The sequence below is a fragment of the Mus caroli genome, chromosome 14 (assembly GCF_900094665.2).
Source record: "Mus caroli chromosome 14, CAROLI_EIJ_v1.1, whole genome shotgun sequence".
Lineage (NCBI taxonomy): Eukaryota > Metazoa > Chordata > Mammalia > Rodentia > Muridae > Mus > Mus caroli.
Genome location: NC_034583.1, coordinates 20,191,372 through 20,211,414, shown reverse-complemented (window position 1 = coordinate 20,211,414; position 20,043 = coordinate 20,191,372). Strand labels below are relative to the sequence as shown.

Below are 20,043 nucleotides of genomic sequence, written 5' to 3'. Positions count from 1 at the left end.
CAAAACTGGTCAAACCCAAAACTCCTGGAAGGCTGAGATTCTCTTAGCTAAAGAGCAAATAGCACCGTTACGATTTTAAGCTTGAAGCTTTCCCCCTGCCGCATGCCTCTCTTCAAAAGAACCATTTGCCAAGACTTTAAAAAGTCACCTTAGGGGAGAACACCAAGGTTTGCTCATGTCATAATTTGATTTTCTTAACAAATGTCAACTGTTTTGTGCAAGTAGTTACCAGAAGGATAAATCCAGGAGTCGCATATGCAGGCTGCTGATACAGGCCATTTATAAAGATTTCAGTAAGATTTATTTCTGGTTCCAAAAAGCCAATTGAGAATCAATATGGAGTACCTCTAGGCTTTTGAGCTACTGTTCTATAAATGTTAATGTTGTAAAAAAACTGGGAAGGAGCAATATAATTTCAAGCTTTTCCCATGAGGCCATTTAAAATGAACTACTTATCAGCATTTCTGTTTACTAACACCACCATTCCCTAAAGACAGGGCACAGTGATGTAAAAACTGTTAGAAAAACACATTCCACACTAAAAGATAGCCCTATCCAGGACAAGATAAGGACTGTGTAACTTTTATCAGTACCATCCTTTGGTAATCTTTTATGCCAGTGACCAAGAAATCCTGTCTGTGTGCCAAAGACCAGGCTGGGTACTGCCCATCACCACAAAGCTGAGCTTGCAGTCCTGAGACCTGTAACCCACCCTCAACACTCGGAGCAACATAAACCACCTGTCTTATGTCAGACTGTTTCTCAAACTCAGATTTAAAAACTTTCCCCTAATTATTAAAGGTGCTCACACATCAGTTGCCACCTTTTCTTCTGGCAACACAGCCCTGAAGGGATAGGGTCTAGAGCAGCTGATCCTATCACATGAAGAGAGAAACAGAAAGATTTTCTCAGTCCGTAGGGGCTTAGGACTAAAGGATCCGGTAATGTTCAGCTCCCTGGAGGCAGCAAGGGTTTTTGAAGGCTTTTGAAGGACCGACCTTATAGAGAGTTGTCTTTTATTCAGCATCTACTGTCTGTGGTACTGCTTATTTCTTGAATGCCTCAGCACTACCAAATGAGGAAGGTGACCTAGATAGAAAATGAGTCCAAGGTGCTCCTGGCAAACGTTTAAGCACTGGCATCCAACATGGCCCACTTTAAGCCACCTAACTGGTATCATTTAGAGGAAGCCCGGAAGTGTTGTGGCAGGGACACTGTCTAATTGGTTCTCCAATGCTAACCAACCATTAGAATCTTGGTTCTGAGTGTGACAGTGTGAGAGGCAGCAGAACCTTAGATGGTGCCCCAAAGTGGGAGCAACTGACAACTAGGAACACGGTGTTCAGACAGGAGCAAGTACCCCTTGTGGGCCCTTGTTTTGGCATGTTTTCCTAAAAGGTCACTACAAGAGCAAGCTTGTCCTTCAAGCACTTTGTACATGACCCTGTCCCTCTCACATGCACCCTCATCATGGGACAATTCTTCAAGACATGATGCAAGCAGGAGCCTCCTGGGGCTCAGAACTGTGTGTTTAAAGCATCTCTTGTCTTAGAATGTACCTAGTACAGGTGTTTTGTCTTAGAGTAGAAAACCCAGAAAGTATAAATAGGATCTCATAGAGCATTTTCTAAGACACTGAAATTTTAAAAAAATGTAATGACCTAATGGTCAATGAGTGAGGGAATTATTAGTTTATTATAATTTACTTAATTCTGAGTTTGTATATTTAATTGAAATAATTTCAACATCCAGCTTTCATGGGCCACAGCCAACCTGGTTCCATATATCATGCAGTGAATCTCACACGAACTTCAACCTCCAAAGAAAGCAACTTAATCCTATGACTGCTTCCAACATTGCTGCAGTTCTCCAGACCAATCAAATCTCAAAGATAAGAAAACACTAAGTCATTCCTCAGAGCTAGTCCATATTGGTAGAAAAAAAAAATGGACTTTGCAGGTCAGCAGTTCTGACACCAAGTAGTGTCAAGACAATCTTTAAAGAGGGGGAGAGATGGCTCAGTGGTTAAGAGCACTGGCTGATCTTCTCCAGTGTTCAAGTTCAATTCTCAGCATCTACAGGGTGGCCAACAATTCTCTGAAACTCCAGTTTTGAGGGATTCAATGCCCTCTGCTGGCCTCTGTTGGCACTGCATGCATACAGTACACAGATACACATGCAAATAAAACATTCATACATAATAAGATAAGATAAATGTGCACCCCTGCGATCTCTAGGACTTAGGAGGCTGAGGAACGCTGGTCCACAGAGCAAGACCCAGCCTTTTAAACAAAGAAAAGCAGAGAAATGATGGTTTCATTCCACAATCGATCCTATCCTAGAATAAAAACTCTTCAGACAACTCGAGGAAAACAGGTCTAAATAATCACGAAACAACAAATCAATGGAGCTAATTTTAAAACCACAGAATAAAGGTATTTGTGCTCGAATTTCTGCCAAACATGAACATAGTAGAATAGATATACATTTTTTTTAAAAGCTAAAGATGTAGAAAAAAATCTTACAAAACAAAAAATGGTTCTTGCTCTAGTCAGCATACCTCTGACATGGTAAATAGTAGCTCAGACTCCAGACTGGATTGTGCCTGCCATGTCACTCCTTAAAAAAAGAACGTACTTGGGAATTGTAATTCTTACCCTCACTGTAATTCTTACCCTCACTGTGGTCTGCCCATCAAGACTTCAGTTTGTAAAGATCACCTCGATCCCTGGGTGAGCCCTAGATAGGAAACTCTTGTAACCTGTGTTCAGAGTGCACAGAGCATCTGAAGGACCCATCTTAGTGATTCATTTATCTTTCAGATTCTGGAAATGCTCGCCGTGCCTTGGCAGGAAGGAGCAATGATCCCGCCCTAAGATCTGGGCTCCTCTTCCATAGTGCAGAGCTGTTAGGAAGCTCCCTGCCACCACATCACATCTAAACTGATCTTTCTAAACACTGGAACTTGGACAGAAGTAAGAAGGCTCTCCCAGACAAACTTCTAAGCTACTCCTAGGCCTCCCTCCCTTCCTATCTGTTAATCCAGAGCGAAAGGACTCATATGGCCAGAAAGATGGCAAGGCCTTAGTGTAAGAGAAGCCTGAGTCCCTGAAACATGAATTGAACATTGATTGAATTTTGAAATTCAATCAAAAGTGGAAAAATGATTCTGAACAGCTACAGCAAAGGAGAGTGTGAGTTAACAATACACTCCTGTGAAGATAAGCCTTGGAACTGCAGGCTTTACCTAGAGAAGCCCCAGCTTCTCTGCCTCAGCCTCTACAATGGCTGCAAGGGAAAGAAACGCCTTATCAATCCTGAGCTGCTTGCTGCTTGGAAATTGCTAGAGACTTTAGTGTGTGATTACATGCCCAAGTTTTTCCACCTAGACAGTAAATGAGTTCGCTCCTGGATGCTTGAAACTATCCCTAACTGTCTGCAAGATGCACCGCCAAACATCTGAAATAGCAAGTGGCTTTCCCTGGGAGAATTTGATGTTTCCACCTGGTAAAAAGGAGCACAAAGTTTAGCTTAAGTACACTTCAACTTAAGGCTTTTCTGGGTCAAAGATCTCTACACGAATTGAAATTGAAAATTTAAAAGTGTGAATTCTCTCAGAGTGAACACACACACACACACACACACAACGGTGTGTAGTGCTTCATTGATTCACAGAGCCTGGATTGGAATTTTACTTTTGAACCAGGATTTGGGGCTAAAAGCATCCATGAAACCTTTTGCTCAAAGAGCATGCCATTTAGAGTCAGACATCAGGACCTTATATCCCCACCCAAGGAACTGGGCACATCCCTCCTCCTCCCCCTCTCTGAACCAAAAAAAAAAAAAAAAAAAGCTGCTTTCTGGGCGTGAGGAGAAGATAGAGGAACAGTGCCTTCTAGCCTGAGAACAGTGCTAATTTAATAGGCAGCTGACTAAAATGCTAATCTCTGGCCAGAGTGTCTAGTCACACCAAGTCTCAGTTTTAAAAAACAGAAAGAAAAGAGAAGGGGGAAAAAAAAAAAAACACCCTGGCAGTGCAGGTCCAACTGTCAACCTTTTCAGGTGATCAGTCTGGAATTATACCAAGAGTCTAGAATTCTGACCATGAAGTCTCAAGTGGCTCACTGATGTGACATTTCTTGGCACATCAACTGGAAAAGTGCTTATTTCAAAAACATGAGGACCAACCCAATTCTAGCTTCCCAGCATCCACATGAAAAATGGGAGTGACAGTAGACATCTGTGACCCTAGCACTGTGTGTGTGTGTGTGTGTGTGTGTGTGTGTGTGTGTGTGTGTGTGTGTTTATACACAAATGGGAGAATGGGAGACAGGAGAATCCCAGGGGCGCCCCCTGGCCAGCCAGCCCAATGAGCTCCAAGTTAAATGAGAGGCACTGTGTCTAAAAATAAGGTGGAGAATGGAAGAGAAAGACAAGTGAAGATATAGTGTTATCTTCACTAGCTACCAAGATGAGCCTGGCAATACAATGTCCATAGATATCACACATGTTTTCCTCAGAGGACAAGGAAGAAAAAAAAACATTCAAAACTTAATTTCCTTCTCAAAGGTAATTACTATTTTTATCTGGTTCTATCTTACATGCTTCTGGAAGTCTATGGTATCAAGTCAACACAATTTAGTGCTATTACATGCTATTTTATTGTGTTCATGAATTTGTAGGTCAGAAATATATGAGATAGGAATGATTTCTCTCTATGGAATGAATGCCTGGAGCTTGGAACAAGAAGGATTGGAACCATTCTCAAGATGGCTTCTTCCCTGATTGTCTTTCTATGTACCTGGAAAACAATTTGAAGGGGGAACTTGGCTAGAATTGTCTCTCTGAGTACCAACATATCGCCTCCCACTATGGCTTGGGTATCCTCAAAGCATGGCAGACTCCAGGTTATATGGCTTCTCATGCTTAGTTAAAAGCCTCTGAGAGCAAGAGTTCTAGAGGATAAGCAGGCGACTGCACTGTCTTTGAGGATCTAACCCTATAGCATCACTTTGCCATGCTACAGTTTGAGACAGTGATAACTCTTTTTTTTTTTTTGCAGGGTAGAATGCAAAAGAAGCTGTAGCCACATTTCATGGCTACCATTCTTGGGGCTGAGGATATAGCTCAGGTACAAGATACTCGGTAGCATGGGTGAGGCTCTGGATTCATCATAGTGGGAAAATCCCTAAAGACCAAAACCAACTAGGGAAATTATTAATAAAGTAGTTTTAAACACCAACCCATATCGGCCTTAAATATTAAATATTGAAGACTGGGAGATCTAAGCAAAGGCAAGGCATGTTATGAGACACTCGTAGATTAGTCATTTAACTAGTAACTCAGTACTAGTTAGCTCACCATTGATCAAAACTTAACTTGTACAGTCAAGTTCATAGTGTCACAATAACCAAGTATCCCAATAACCAACAGGCAGAAACAATTTATATGTCCATCCATTGGTAAACAGACAAATGTCAAAATGTACAAAGTAGAAAAAAATTTGAGCTGGGCGTGGTGGTGCACACCTTTAATCCCAGCACTTGGGAGGCAGAGGCAGGCAGATTTCTGAGTTTGAGGCCAGCCTGTTCTACAAAGTGAGTTCCGGGACAGGCAGGGCTATACAGAAAAACCCTGCCTCGAAAAACCAAATAATAATAATAATAATAAATAACTATTACAACATAGATTGAACCTTGAAGGCATCATGTTGAGTGCAATAGGCCAATTACAAATACAGAAATAAAGACTCTAGAAAGTAGGGGAGGAGGATTTGGTGTTTCAATTTAGCAGAATGAAAATGAAAGTTGTAGAGGCAGGTTGTACTGTATGACAATGTGGATAACAGTACTGCTCATCCATGCACTACAAATAGCTAAAGTTGGGGGCTGGAGAGATGGCTCGGTGGGTAAGAGCACCCGACTGCTTTTCCGAAGGTCCAGAGTTCAAATCCCAGCAACCACATGGTGGCTCACAACCATCCGTAACGAGATCTGACTCCCTCTTCTGGAGTGTCTGAAGACAGCTACAGTGTACTTACATATAAATAAATAAATCTTTAAAAAAAGAAAAAGAATTTAAAAAAAATAGCTAAAGTTGTAGGTTTTTATACCATGTATATTTTTACCACAACCACAACCTTTGACAAACATCACCATAATAGCAATTAGTGAAATGTTGCAACCTTCCTCATTTCTACCTATGCAGAAATGTCCTGGTGTCAGCTCCTTGCCATACTCCTCTCTGGGCTTATTACAGGAACAGTAAAAAGCTCCCCACAAGCTACACTGCCTTACAGAAGTTACAGAGATATCAGATGTGCATACTGAAGTTTGATTTTTGTGAAATGACATGGGCTTTGGGGATGTATCTGTATAAGCATTTCCTATTCTTTATTTTTTCAATTACAAATAACATTTCAAGAAGTTAAGCAGTAGTTGGGACTAAAGCCCAACTCTGTCCCATGTATCTGAAATGCATAACAATTATGTCTTTTATTAAACGGGCTGTTTTTCTTGGATTTATCCTTCTCTTATTTTCTTTTGTCTACAATGTTGATCAGTTTGTAGATCATAGGCCCCATGGAGTTCACCAAATTTTTGATAAATGGAATTTTACTGGAGCACTGCTTATGGATGCTCCTATTTTGTAATGGCATTGTTTAGTAGAGACCAGATAACCACAGATAACTAAAAGTGTTTGCTATCTGGCCCTTTGCATAGAATGTTTCAATCTCTTATCTAGGGTTTCTTTAATACTGACCCTAGCAATCTCAGAAAAACACATCCATCTCCCCAGACGTAGTTTAAAGTATGTCTATATCCTGTGCATCCTCTTTATAAATCCCTTTCCCTGTCACCACCATGGACTGGGCTCAGCAACTTACTGTCAGCAAATGGAGTATGCTGGATGTGGTATATATGACTGCTGAGGCTTGGCTGTAAAAGACTGTGTGGCTTCCTTTTTGTTCTCGTGCTTGGATCACTATCTGTATAGGAAGCCATATTCCACATCATAAAGATACTAAACCATTCTATGGAGAAATGAAACAGGGGCCTTCTGCCAAAAGCTTCGTGAATGAGCACAAAGGTAGGCCTTCAGTCCCAGTCAAGCCTTCCAATGACAACAGCTCTATCAAGGTGAAACCTCGTATGTGGCCTTCCAATTATGAGTCCCTAGCTCAGCAACTCTTCAATTCCTGACCCACAGACCCTATGGGATCGTTAATAATCAGTATTTTAAGCCATGGATATTTTGGGGTGATATACTCATAGATTATAAACCTATCACAGAAAGGCTGTTAGCAGACCTTCCAGATGAATGTAGGTTCACACCTTCACATACTCTTTCATGACTTTGTATCCCTGAATATAGCTTCAATTTTATACTAACCTATAAATTTGGGTATATCTGATTAATGTCCGTGTCTACCACTGAGCAGTACGAACACAAGAACGCCCTATTTCTACTATATTCTCAGAGAATACTGGTGTGTCAGCCAAGAATAGTTGTGCAACACTGTTTGACCACTGAAATAGAACAAATGACATTGTACTTGGGAGCCTTGATGTTCTGTAATGCTTTCAACCAAACCCAGTGTGCTGTGAGGATAGTAGTGAGTACTTACTTAGGCATGACTCTGTGCTAAGCAGTCTTCTAAGCACTCGATGAATATTAATGTGTTTAATTCTCAAAATAACCTCCTTAGGCAGGTACTATTATTATCATCGTTTTTCACTTGAAACAGAAGCAGAGAAGTTAGGAACTTGCCCAAGAGAAACTGATAAACTGCAGGGATTTGTTGCAGACAGCCTGACTCCAGAGCCTGGGCTGCTAATCAAAACCCATGCTTGCCACTTGGCTTTGACACAACATTGGAAGGTAGCATCCCGTTTACCTTCTCTCATTGTAGTAACCTCTCTGTGTCTCCTTTGGTGTGCCCTTCCATTTCCCATTGCTTTCTTTGGTACTTGAAAACATAAAAAAAATGCATCTAAATAACAAATAGTTCTGATATTTACATTAAATATTAAAACTTAAAAAATAAGCATGAGTAGGCCCACAAAAGTGGGAGAAGACTAATTCTGTTCCATTAAAGCCAACCTTCTCTGTAGAAATGAGTTTTTCATCTCTACATGTAATCATTAGGACCAAACCTATTAGGAAATCCAACATGGATGGGAAAGGGATTACAAATGCCCTACTCAAAGCTAAGGGGCCATTGGCTGTGGATAGCTGTTGGAAGACAGGGCATTTCCTTCAGAGATATGTCCAGACCATTGGTAGGTTGCCAGGTCTTGGCAGACGGCCACAAACCCATGTTTGTGTGGGCAGCATTAATTAGACTCACTTAGTTATTGGAAGAGGTGGGGAGATATTAGGAGCCCCAAGAGAATCTGAAATGCGGTAGGGGTGAATGTGATCAAGATACATTGTATATATGTTTGAAATTTTCCATGTATAAATAAAAGTACTCTTTAAAACAAGAATTAGGAAAATTGTGTCTGCACATGGCAAGGAGATTTTTTTTTCTTACCATTATTACATCAATAGTTGAGTATAAAAAAAAAATAGTTGAGTGTAACAACGGTTTGTATAGCATTTATATCGTGGTAATCTAGAGATCCTAAACATGGAGAAGGATCAGTATGGGTTATATAAAAACCTTCTGTGCCATTATATAACAGTAATAATAATAATAAAATAAAATAAAAGCAAGCATAACAAAGAGACGTGGGCATTCACAGTCTAATTCAAAGTCATTAGACTTTGCTCCTAAGACTAATCCAACTCACATTTTGAGATTCTGCTATATTAACAACTGTGGTTGTTTGAATAGGTATGCCCCCCAGAGTTTGAATGCTTGGCCCATAGGGAGTGGCTGGAGTAGGTGTGGCTTTGTTGGAGAAAGTGTGTTAATGTGGAGGTGGGCTTTGGGGTTTCATAAGCTCATGCTAGGCCTAATGTGGCACACAGTTGCTTCTGCTGCCTCCAGATCAAGATGTAGAACTCTAAGCTCCTTCTCCAGCACCATGTCTGTCTGCATGCTGCCATGCTTTCTGCCATGGTCTAAACCTCTGAACTGTAAGCCAGTCTCAATGAAATGCTTTCCTTTATAAGAATTGGCATGGACATGGTATATTTTCACAGCAATAAAAACTCTAAGACAACAATCTTGGCAGTCTTTGACAGATGAAGCATTTTAAAATAACCTCAAATAGTTAAATAGTAAAAATGAACAAGGCTGAATCAATGGGTAACTATCCTGCAACTTGGATTCTGCAGATCTCCTATTCAAGACACACCCATGGGATATTTAAGGACTGATTACATAGCCAGTCACCAAGGAATACTTCAGATGTATTAGAAGAGGCAGAAATGATATAGACCACATTCTTTACTACACATCATTAAGCAAGAATCTGATAACTCCATCTCAGAGACGATTAGAAATGTGGTCTTGGACAAGTTGCTAAATTTTCTTTGACCTTCAGTTTCCTCCTGTGTATCAAGTATATCTCCTGGGGTGATGAAGCTGAAAGAAGCTTAATGACACACTTGGTGAGGCTTCCACACCAGACACATTGAAGAAATGAGACGAACTGTTGCTATTGTTGCTCAGGAACCTTTATTGGTGTTCCTGGAAGGCTATCAGAAGTAGAGCTTGGCAGAATGCGTCCCTTGCCCGTTTGTTCTGTGCCCTGATACTACTGACCATATGCCCACGACTCCCAGATCCGAATTAGGAAATAATGAAGTGCTTACTGAGGAGCCAATGCCTGCCATGTAAGATGCACATAGAACCTCTGCTTTCAATAGCTCACATTCAAGTAAATGCATTCTCATTGGAGTTCATATCCTCCCTCAGGCATTCAGGAAATGCTGTCAGATGGACATAGTAATCAATAGAATGCTGGGAGATGAGATCCAAGAGATGGGGCATTGCAGGAAGACTGTATAAGGTCATGATGATATTTGTAAAAATTATACACACACACACACACTAGTTCTTGCCTCAAAGGGAAGAAAAGGAAGAAATATGAGTGACCAAGGACCAGGAATCACAGTGCTTGGTTGGTTGCCCAGGTCTCATGATCCCACATGGAAGTAGATTGATGGAGTTTTATAGCAACAAATCAAAGAAAGTCATAACTTATGGCAATTTTTAAATGTACTGGTAAATATGTCAGAGAGGTGGTCACAGCAAGATGGGGAATCTCTCTTATGGGTCTTAGATGCTACCTGATGACATTTTTAGCTTATTCTATGTTGGATACTAGTGATGTGCTAAGTTAATGCATTTCAAGAGAACTTTAATCTTTCAGTCACAGGGTGATAGCTCTGACACAGGCGTGAGAAAGGAATGGCTAATGCAAGGTAGACTGCAATTAGACTCTGGACCTGCAGCACCCCAGCCTCTCTTATCCCCACTGCTCTGAGCAGTCAGTCTTTGCAGACATGTCTTCATTTCAGGAATTTACAGGAAACTTAAAATTTTACAGACTGTGAAATTGTTTCCATGGAGATAATAAATCTGATGTAAACTGACTGATAATCTAAATTTTGTTTTTATACACACACACATACACACACAATGATTATTTGGAAGTACATCATAGTACCTCTGTCTCCATACATATATATTTCCCATAATTTATTTTAATATAGAACTTGACCATTTTACAAAGCCCCATTAAAGGTTTTCTCCTTATAGATTTTTTTGGCCCTTTATATACTGTAACCCTGGGAGTCAATTGAAATTCACAGAATTCATATACATTAAACTGTTACTGAATTATGTTAATAGTATCTCAGAAGGAATAATGTCACTCTTATCTCAATAGTTAATAGAGAAAGTATAGATAGACCAAGTAAACATAACAAATGAAACGCTGCCTAGACCTCAGGGAACTCACTGTCTGAAGGCAAAAGAAGGGCTATGCTAGAAGATAGAGCCACCCCACAAAAGTTAACTTCAACAGTTAACAACAGGCCCATTGGAAAGGCATATCATCCCTATAGGAAGTGCTCCCATCCTCATGGAAAGGGGCAGACAGTCACACTCTGGGAGTTAAATAACATGTCTAAGATCAGAGTTAGTAACACTTGGAAGTGTGAGCAAATCCTGTCTGACACTTAAACTCACACCTTTAGGTATTAACACTTGGTTTTGACTGCTACTTGTAGACTGTTGATGCTCTGCAAACACATGGGACCTTCAAGTGTAGCTAATCTGGTTTCTGGTTTGTTTCTTCATTCCTTTGTAAGACTCCACTAGTTCTGAACCACATACCATGGGAGACAAGGAGGAGCAAACAACTAGACCAGGTGATGAGCCACCACGGCACTCCTAGACTAGACACCCCCCTTACCAAGCAGAAACAGACCCCCTAGGAACACTCCTGCTCTCACTGGGCAGAAACATAGTCCTTCAAACAAAAGTGGAACATCAGATCCCTGGTCCCAGGAAGAGGCTTCCCAGTTATCTTTCTCTCTAAAGAGTCATCGCTGTTTTCCTGATTTCCCATAGGACACTGTCAGCTAATCTTCTCAGCCTCTGCTTGTGTTCTCACCTGGGCTCAGAGATAAAGTTAGGCCTGGCTGGAACTTAGGGGGCAGAGTACTTGGACACATGGGGTGCTGTAGGCAGTCAGGCAAGAGTGAGGGACCAAAGATAATTTTCCCCAGGATCTGAAATTTAAAAGGTTTCCCAGCTAGATCTCAGTACTGCATGGGACTGGTGACTCTATTTTACCTTCTACTGTTCCCATTTAACTGGAATGTCTGCTACTATGGTCTTCTTCCTCCCAACTGCCAACTGCTGATGGCAGGTACCTCACTTTACAAGCTCACTGATGGAGAGGAACTATACACCCAAGGGCTGTGCCTGTAGGTTGCAGCCAAAACCTATGTCATACACAGAGTGTATATATAGTAGGACTTCTATACTGATAAGAATTACATGATATAATGCTTCAACCATTGTAGGGTGACCTTTGGTGATCTTGGGATTAAGTTGAATTTTATTGTTTACTAAAGAGGGAAGTCAATCTTTGGGAGTCAGAGTCGGGATTATAATAAATTCTGTCTGACACTAAAACTTACACCTTTAGGTACTAACACTTGGTTTTGATTGCTACTTGTAGGCTGCTGGTGCTCTGCAAACACACAGGACCTTCAAGTGTAGCTAATCTGGTTCCACCAGAGATATCCCTCTCCTACCTCTAAAATCTGTGAAGGTGGTACATGATATGGCAAAGATATTTTATAGTTACATTATGAATATTAAAATAAGAGATTATACTGCCCTTTTATAGATTATATGCCCCTAGAATCTGAGAACTCTGACTGGAAGCCAAAGAAACTGCCACAGTTGGGGAAGTCAGGGAGATCATAAACTCTAGAAGGACTCTATCCATGGACAGTAGGGATGATGGGCTAAATGAGCTTGGAACCCTACTTATAACTGAAAGGAACACAGCCCAGACAACACTTTGATTTTGTCCTGATAAGCTCAAAAGAGATGCTCCAGCTGAGTCACACTGGGACTGCTCAACTTACATTTTACAAACTGTTCAATGCACAGTTTTAAGTTGTGGCAGTAACATAAAACTAATACAGGGAGCTGAATCTTTCCCCAATCTTGGGATTCCCTTGCTGGTCAGTTTTTTTCTACATTGAACTGAAACACATTGCTCTATAACCGCCTTACACTGGATTTTGTCATGCTCACAATAAATAAATAAATAAATAAATAAATAAATAAATAAATAAATAAATAAATAAAATACGCATGAGAGGACACCATAATGGCAGCTTCTGACTCAAATCCTTCTTACTAATGAACACTATTCCATCCACCCATGGCAAAGTCAGGTGTTCTCAGTAATACTTCTATATGTTAGGTCTAGGTCTGCCTTTCTACCTTAGGTCTATAGCTGGAAGGTAGGGCCCAAACCAAGGTTGTTTATAGAGGGCACTAAAGGAAAACCCTACAGAAGGAAGAAAAGTGACACAGAAAAGAGAGACAATTTAAACAAGTGTTGTGCACAGACACTGACTTTGAGGCTGAGAAAATGTAGAGCTGAAAAATAAAAAATAAAAGAACTGCACTGTCTATGCCACCCTGAGGCAAGGGCTGTAGGTTGCCCAGCGCCTCTGTTCCTGCCAGCTACTGCCTACAGTCTGCTGGAGGCTTCTAGGCAGTAAGAACTCTCATTATAGTCACCAAAGGCACATCTCTGGCAAGTGTACCAAATCTGAGTCATAGCTTTATCTCCTACAGGCCATGGAGACAGCATCCTTATCCAGTAAAAGTATTGCCAGGGGCCCTGAGTCAGGCCAAATCAGCACCTGTTACATTTCATGACTCAGAGGTTGTAACAACCTGGTTTGATCTGAGCCAGCAAGGAGTCATTAGGGTAAATTCCATTCCCTTTGTTCTATTTAGTGGCTGGAAAGCTTTTATTTTAGCAGTGTAACTCTTCATATTTGCATTTATTTTCCCTCCAAAGAAAACTCAAACATGAGACATAAGTGAATTTATAACCCCCACCCCCACCCCCAGTCTCTTTCAGTCATTCTGCTCCCCTCTGTAGTAGTTTGAATGAAAATGTCCCTGTAGGATCTTACTCCTAAATGTTTGGTCTTAAGTTGGTGGAACTGTTTGGAAAGGATTTGAAGGTGTGGTCTCATTGAAGGAGGTGTGTCACTGGCAGGGAGGGGGTCTTTAAGGTTTCAAAAGTTCCAGCACCATGCCTACCTGCCTATTGCCATGCTCCCTGCCAAGATGATCATGGACTCTCATTCTCTGGAACTATGAGCCCCAAATTAAACACTCTCTTTTGTAAGTTGCATTGATTTTAGTGGTTTATTACAGCAAATGAAAAATAACTAATACATTCCCTCTCATATCAATGGACTGCCTACTATGTATAAAATACTGTGACATGTCCTAGGAACAAAGGGGAATTAAGTGGTCCCTGCTATCACTGAGGCTGCTTGTTTAGTAAAGAAAATATCAAATAGTAAAACAGGTTAAAGCTACAAATATGCAAAGCCACAGTAAGTGTTTTAAGTGTAAGGAAATGCTGAGATGCAAATGACAAGAGATGCCAGGCATGTGGGTCATGTAGCACAGTGATCCCAGAAACTGGGCCACTAAAGCAGGATAACAAACTGGAGGTCAGCCTGATCTGCACAATAAGTTTCAGGCTTGTCTGTCTGTCTGTCTGTCTGTCTGTCTATTGATCTAGATAGATAGATAGATAGATAGATAGATAGATAGATAGATAGATAGGCAGGCAGACAGGCAGGCACGCGCACGCGCGCGCACACACACACACACACACACACACACACACAAAGACTCTGTCTAAACACAATCCCCTATCTCACTGCAGCCCCAAAATGAAAAAGGAAATAATGATACTGGGAACCAGTTAATCCATGCACAATCCACTTCCTGAATGTACTATCAATTAAGTACCTTATTTATTGTGTTATCATCCTCTTATAAATTTAATCTGGCAGCCAGGAAAAGTCTACAGGAGAGGGTAACATTCAAACCAAAACCTGAAGTATGACCAGCAGTCAACATGTAACGAACTATGGGAAGCAAGATCTATGCAGAGGAAAGAAGCAAATAGAAAAGGTGTGGTAGTGCTAAGATTAATAGTGTAGCAAGTAGAGGCCAGGGACAAGAGCCCCAACACAGTCTACTGCAGAAACTCCTAGGGCACTTCTTGGCATCCCAGGACTCCACAAGTACCATCGGAGAGCACTTTTCTGATACCACACTTAGCAGCACACATTCTAAAGCATGGATCCCAAGTTGCCCAGTCATCTCTAAGGCAGTTCCATGTTCATGCCACCTGTCTGCATCTTTACCAGCTTTCTCTCATGGCCTCTTCTTTCTCCAGTACTTGAAAAGGTATGAGAAAGAGAGGGAGGGCCTGGCTGCTCACCAGCTCTAGCCAGAGGGCCCATTTTAGTGATGCCAGAAGGGAGTGGCAAATGAATCAGCAGAGTGTTCCCTGCACACCCCCACAGTCCAGATGGTAGCAGATCACAGAGCGTAGGGCAGTTCCAAAACAGATAATGTCCCTGGCTAGAGACATGCTCCACGCTTTAGACCATAGGAGGAAACACGGAAGGAGGTGGTGACAATAACATTTATACAGAAAGGACATGGTCCTTCTTTGGCTAGAGACTGTCATTCAAACACTCATCTATAACTTACAGTGTAAGGGCTCACACAACCGGAAGGGACCGTGGAAACCAGCCGGTCAAGTTTCTCACTCTCCTCAAGCTCCTTTGTGTCAGTGATGAATCACTGAGCTGATGCTTGGAAGGGTAATCATACTTCACAGAATAGTTCTGCTACCTGAAAACTGCTCTCCCTCACTGGGTTAAGTCAACCCACTCTCTCTGATTTCCCTTCCCTTGATCATATTCTTTAGTACCTCTGGCCATGTCTAAGCATTTGCTAATTACTTGACAATGAGCTATCACATATAATCCATATCCAAGCTTAGAAGGTAAGAGCTCATCTTAGACCTAGTTTTCAAGAAGCAGGGCCTTCAGAGTGCAGAGCCCAAGACCTCTGCTAGACTCCAAAGTACAACGGAGACCTACACGGTACAGTTTCCACAGAGCACTGCATCTAATTGTTCTTCTATGCTAGAAATCTAGCCATTTCTCTCTCCCAGGGACTTTTTTTTATAAAATACCACTCCTTCCATCATTCTTAATGGAACCAATGCTGTTCTACATTTAACAAATATGCTCCTGTATCAGAAATGTTATGTGCATGCATGCATGGGACAGTGTACTATCAATGAGTCTCACCTGCACAAGCAGGGACCACCCACCTCTCCAGAGCAGGTCCTTACACACAGCTGGATATTAGCATCCTTTGTAGAACTTTCAAACACTGGGCTCATGGTGTCCCACATATTAAGCCTTTAAACTATCATTTTGTAGTAAGGGCTTCAGGGTACTGATGGTAAGCACACATGGCCTGCTGGGATTATCTATCAGCCAGCTCCATACTCTCTCCAAGCCTTGCCATCCAGTTTTTGCAGCAAGTTCTGTGAAATCCTGGGCTACTTTTTGGGTTTCTCTTATTTTATGAATATTGGTGTTCATATTTTATGAATATGGTTTGGCCAGCAGGAATAAAATTCCTTCTCTAATATAAGAGAGGTGACAACATTGTCACTGTTGCACAGAAAAAGAGTTCTGAAGACTGTGTCCCAAACACAATACAATTGGCATTTAGGAACTTTTTCCCCACATCTCTGGAAATGGTAAGTGGGTCCTTCCTCTTTGAAACATATAGATATAAATACTGGCTTTGGCATTTCCATCCCCTATGGATTATGTGCCATAAATCCACTGTGAAACCTGGAGCAAGGGACTGGATCTCTCTGTTGTTCATGGTCTCAGGTGTGAGGAGACAATAGCTGAACCTTCTGGGTTGAGTTGTAAGGATGAAATAGTTACTAGGTGGCAAGCCAGTTGGCAGCCGCATCTAAAAGAGTTTCTGGAACACAGTTAAGTAAGTGTTAGCTATGTAACAACTTATTTAACAGTATGATCCAAGTGAAACTCTAATGACCTCCTGACAGTCTGGAGTTAGAGGAGGTTGAAATCAGCAAGCACAGAAGGGCAGTGGAAAGGAGACCCATTCTCTAAAAGGAGGCCAGAAGAAGGTTCACAGTGTAGCAGAGGGGCCTTTTGCCAAAGTACAGTATGCAGAAGGCAGCAAGGATGGAAGGGCAGCAATGGGGCACAGGTGAAGGTCAGACACAGGCAGAGCTAACACAGGGGGAATCCCTGGTAGAGACTACATTGCACCAGCTGGTATAAAAGGCATATTGGTGGGAAGCAGAAAAAAATACCCGTGAGCAAACTGTGTTACCCAGGGGTTCAGGTCCCAATACAGGATCAAGAGGAATAAAGTTCTGAGCTTTAGTAACTAAGTACTTTAGTATCTGGAGGAGCTTCCCCATAGTCATGTGAGCACAGGTTCAGTAGGCTGCTGACATCACCATGGCACAGTACACCCAAAGTGCGCAGCTAAACCAACACACCTGTCATCCACTGCACTCGTGCTCTCTAAGCCTAAGCCAGTTCAGAGGCTCCTCCTGCTGACTCTGATACAGCTCCCACCCACAACCCCATGAGGTCCTGGGAGTATCTTTGTTTGCAGATGAAGAGACTAACACCAAAAAGACAGGAAGAGCAAGGCCCAGAGATCAGATAGATGAATAAATTAATGGACAGATGGATGGAATAAGTCAGGAACAATTCCTCTATAGAATCCAAGGCAAACACCATTTCCTAAGACACTGCACATACCCTATGACTGTGTCTACAGACCATAACTGACCCAAGGTGGAACAAGCAAAATACAGCATCCAGATAGCCTAACATTCTCTACTGTTCACTCCCACTCTGTGTGTGTGTGTGTTTGCATACAAGCATGTGTATGTGTGTTATAAGGATATATGTATCTGTGTGAGTGCACATAGGTGGCTTACCTGAGTAGGGACATGGGAGGGCCAAAAGCTTACCCGAGGATGTCTTTCTCAGTCGCTTTCCACTCTATTTTTGAGACAGGGTCTCTCCCTGAATCTCGCCATTTTCAGGAGAATAGATATCTGGCTAGCCCCCAGATTCTGTCTGTTTCTACCCACAAGGGATGGGATTACAAGCACATTCAACCACACCAAGCTTTTCTGTGGGAACTGGTGAGCTGAAATCTGGTCTTTATGCTTACATAACCAACATCACCCACTGGGCCATCTCCCCAGCCTGAGGGTTTAGTCTTTATCTCTGTTATATATACCAACAAATTGAAATTTATAGAGGAGCTCTCCTAAGGAAGATCATGCAATAAGGTAGCCATTAGATGGTGTCAAATTTTTTCATCACTTCAGTGTCTACATTTTCCACCAAGCCACAAGGTCCCTAAAGGGGGAAAAAAAGAAATCTTCCTTGGCCACCATAGCTTCTGTGGTCCAATATAGCCTAGAATTCTCTTGAGGAACTCTCAATTCAGGTATGGGAGTCAGGGTGTAGGTGGGAGATGCATCCACTGTGTGGAACAGCATCATTTTCCACATCTCATCCAAATAATGTATTTGGTCAGAATCTGCCAGTGTGACTTCACCTGGAAAATGCCTTTGTGGTTATTTTTAAATTAAGGATCTCAAAATGAGACAATGAAGGATTATCCAGGTAGGCCAAAATCCATAGATGTCCAGTGTCTTCAAGGGAGAAAGACAGAGTGGGGCTGAAATGGGTCAGAGGAGGGGATGATGCAAAGATGGTGATGAGACTAGAGAAATATGGTCTCAGCCAGGAAGATAGAGAGAACACTCTGCGTGGGTGGAGGTGAAGTCAGGAGGAGGTGCAGCTGTCAACCAAGGACAGCAAAGAACACTGAAAGTCATCAGAACAGAGAGAGCCAAGGGTGAATCTCCCCTAGAAACTCTGGGGCAGAGGGCCCTGTCAGCATTTTGATTTCAGACTTCTGTCTCCAGAGCTATGAGCAACTGAACTTCATTGAAACCATAGCTTATGAGTATATGCAGGGGTATGTGAGTAGACATGTATTATTCTCTTTAAATAAAATGAGACAATAAAATATATTATATGGATAAGCCCACCATAAGAACTCAGTATTAAGCCATAATGATGCTGTCCCTTGAATAAACCAAGGGGGCATTTGGGCCTGGGGAATGGTAAGGTAGTAGACGGGGTTTGACCTGGCACAGTAAGGAGAAGTATTCTGTCACTAGCCTGGTTTAAAGTATGGAAAGAGCGGCTACCTCATGTGCACAAGGCTTCTGGCAGCTTTTACTGTTCCCAGACCACACTGCTGCTGCCTATGCCTGGAGACTGACCCTGCACCCACTGTTCCCACCTGATAGCTGCAGCACCAGCGAAGATGGTGGCTTGGGTGGGAGCTGAGGATGGAGAAGGTTCTCAGAGAGGAGGTTTAGCTCACTGGGCATGTGACATGGTAGAAGACACACATCATGATGTCCACAGACAGAGAAAGCAAACTTCCCATCTCTCCCCTCACAGAGATCCTGAGAAAATCTAGGAAGCAATTCTCACTATGATCATTAAAGACAAGCCCCCAAACAAGAAAATGGAAAATAAATTAAAACATAGCCCACCAGACAGCAGTGGTATCCAGGGCCAGGCAGATTACTCTCAATTCATGCCCAAGGAGCAGGACAGACTTTCTTCCATATATACATGCACATATATATGTAATACACACAACTAGAACTTCTTGAGATGAATTATTGGGAAGATATAGGGGAAATTGAATTAACCACTTTAAAAACACTCAAGCTGTCTACTGGCGTTTAGCTTCTAACAACTGCAATGGCATAATCTTCCTGTTAGCCAACCCCTTGAAATAATAATTGAACTGGCAAGTTCATTCCTCATAAACGCTTTCATCATCTGGGTCTGACGAGGCCTAGCTACTGAGCCACAGATAAATGTTTCTTCAAGACAGTAAATCATGAGCCATATGTTAGAAATTACTCTCACACCCCTATAAATGGGACTATAGCCCCCTATGTCCTTTCCAAATCAGTGAAAGGGATTTTTGGCAGCCAGACTCACATGAGAATCCCTGGGGATAACAGGGCTAATCCCCAGTATGACACTTTGAAGCCTTCAGGGTCATATTTCACAACAGTGTTTCTAGAGTCTGTCGAGACCATGTTTGTAAAATGGATGCCGAACAAAAGAAGACAACTGAAAAGGGAGCGTCAGTCACCTCAGATGCATCAAAACTAGTGGTATGACAAATCCTCATCCTAGAAAGCTGAAGGTCTGCAGCCCAGGTTTCTATTCCTTTCTCCCTGTATAACTGAGCAAGAGACTTGAACACCCCCTTCCTGAGCTGCAGGACCTGCAAAATGGACATGGTGACATTACAGGCATTTTAAGTTCATAAACAGCTGATGTGATGATGTAAATGTGTCCACAGTTTCCTGTCACGGTTTTCTA

General features: G+C 41.9%; 1 protein-coding gene across 18 annotated transcripts in view; it reads right to left on the bottom strand.

Annotated features, from left to right (window-relative positions):
* Nucleotides 1-20,043, bottom strand: part of Erc2 (ELKS/RAB6-interacting/CAST family member 2) — an 846,765-nt gene that overhangs the window by 592,519 nt on the left and 234,203 nt on the right. The window lies entirely within an intron of this gene.